Here is a 2,579-nt window from a genome sequence, read left to right as displayed (position 1 = left end):
ATATCCGAAAATTCAACATCTTTTTCATACAATTCTTTAATATGTTCAAACCCAAGTAGCTTAGAATCAAGAGTAATTAGCAATACATACCTTCGCGACAACGCATCCGCCACCACATTTTCCTTACCTTGTTTATACCGAATGACGTATGGAAAGGTCTCAATGAATTCCATCCACCGTGCATGCCTCTTGTTCAATTTACCTTGTCCCCGCAAGTGCTTTAGTGACTCATGATCGGTGTGTATTACGAACTCCTTCGGTCACAGATAATGTTACCAAGTCTCCAAAGCTCGAACAAGTGCATGAAGTTCTTTGTCATATGTAGGATAATTTAAAGCAGCTCCACTCAATTTCTCACTAAAGTATGCAATAGGCCTCCGATCCTGCATTAAAACTGCTCTAATCCCTATTCTTGATGTATCACACTCAATCTCGAATGTTTTATCAAAGTTAGATAATGCCAAAACAGGTGCTTCACACAATCTACCTTTAATAGTATTAAATGCAAGTTCATGTTCATCGCTCCAATGAAAACCTACACTCTTTTTAACTACTTCCGTGAGTGGTACGGTGATAGTGCTAAAATCTTTCACAAATCACCTATAAAAACTAGCCAAACCATGAAAAATAACTCTATCCATACAAAACGTGCATTTCTTAAGATTAGCATAGAGTTGTTCTTTCCTTAAAACAATTAACACACAATTTAAATGTTCCAAATGCTCTCCTAGGTCTTTGCTATAGATTAAGATGTCGTCAAAATAAACCACAACAATTTTTCCTATAAAAGCACGCAAAACATGATTCATTAAATGCATAAAAGTTTTAGGTGCATTTGTGAGTCCAAACGGCATAACCAACCATTCATATAAACCATATTTAGTTTTAAAAGCCGTTTTCCATTCATTAGCCTCCCGCATACGAATTTGATGATACCCGCTTTTTAAATCAATTTTAGAAAATATGTAAACACCATGTAATTCATCAAGCATGTCATCTAACCTAGGTATAGGGTGACGATACTTTACCGTTATGTTTTCGATAGCCCTACAATCTACGCACATTCGCCATGTTTCATCCTTTTTTGGCACAAGCAAAATCGGTACCGCACAAGGACTCATGCTTTCCCTCACGTATCCTTTGCTCATTAAATTCTCCACTTGCCTTTGAAGCTCCTTAGTCTCCTCGGGATTACTTCGATAAGCCGGTCAATTTGGAATGATAGCTCCAGGTATGAAGTCAATTTGATGTTCAACGCCTCGAATAGGAGGCAATCCACTTGGTGCATCCTCTGAAAATACATCGTCGAATTCCTGCAACAAAGACTTAACCAAACTAGGGAGGGGTGGGTTAGTTTCCTCAAAATTGAGGAGTGATTCCTTATAAACGAACAAGGTCATCTCTTTTCTTTCAACTACCGCTCTCCTCAAATCACTCTCTTTTGCAAAGAAATTCGCTCGTATTTTCTCTCTTCTCTCAGAACACTCCCTTTCTTTTCTCTCTTGTGATTGCTCTCTCTTTTTCTCTCTAATGGCTTTCTCAACATTTTCTCTCTTTTTCTCCAATTCATTATTTGCTCTCATTTTTTCTAACTCTTTTGCTCTCATCTCTTCCTCACTTCTCAATTTTAATTGGTCCTCATAGACTTGTGCCAGTGTTAATGGCACAAGAGTAATGGTCTTTCCATCCTTAATGAAATTATATCGATTTCTGTACCCATCATGCATAGCCTTCCTATCGTATTGGCATGGTCGCCCCAATAAAATATGTCCTGTTTGCATTGTTACCACATCACACACTAACTCGTCCTTATAACTCCCAATTGAGAAATTAAATAACACCCTTTGATTCACCCTCACCTCGCCACTCTCAGTCAACCATTGCAATTTATAAGGTTTGGGGTGTCTCAACAATGTTAAACCCAATTTTTCTACAAGAGATACGCTAGCTACATTAGTGCAACTACCACCATCAATTATAACACTACATACCGTATTGTTGACGTGGCATCGAGTGTGGAAAATGTTCTCTCACTGCAACGCCAAGTCATCCGCTTTGACGTGAGTAGTGAGAACTCGCCTTGTGACTAGTAGATCCCCAACCGGCCCTTCAACTTTTTCTTCTTCACTAATATGCTCCAACGCCGATATGTCATCAAACTCGCCATCACTGTCGCTCACAATCTCTTCATTATCCCACAACACCATTGCCCGTTTGTTTGGGCATTGAGAAGCAATATGCCCCGTTCCTAAACACCTAAAACATTTGATATCCCGATTGCACGACGGTTGTGCCTCCGGTTTTGATATTGGTTTGCTAGCATTTTCATCCTTGCCCTTTTTTCCAGTCATTTTTACCTCTAGGTGCAGCCCCATTTTTGTTGTTGTCATCCCACTTCGATTTTCATGTTAGATTAGGAGTCAAAGTACCTAACAGTTGCCTAGACATCTCCTTCCTCTTCAATTGCCTCTCGACCTTCATTGCCACATGTAACATGTCCTCAATTTCCACATAGTGTTACAACTCTACAACGTTTGCAATATCCCGATTGAACCCATTCAAGAACCATGCCATGGTAG

The sequence above is a fragment of the Olea europaea genome, unplaced genomic scaffold (genome assembly GCF_002742605.1).
Source record: "Olea europaea var. sylvestris unplaced genomic scaffold, O_europaea_v1 scaffold1558, whole genome shotgun sequence".
NCBI classification, from domain to species: domain Eukaryota; kingdom Viridiplantae; phylum Streptophyta; class Magnoliopsida; order Lamiales; family Oleaceae; genus Olea; species Olea europaea.
Note: the sequence above shows the minus strand (reverse complement) of the source record.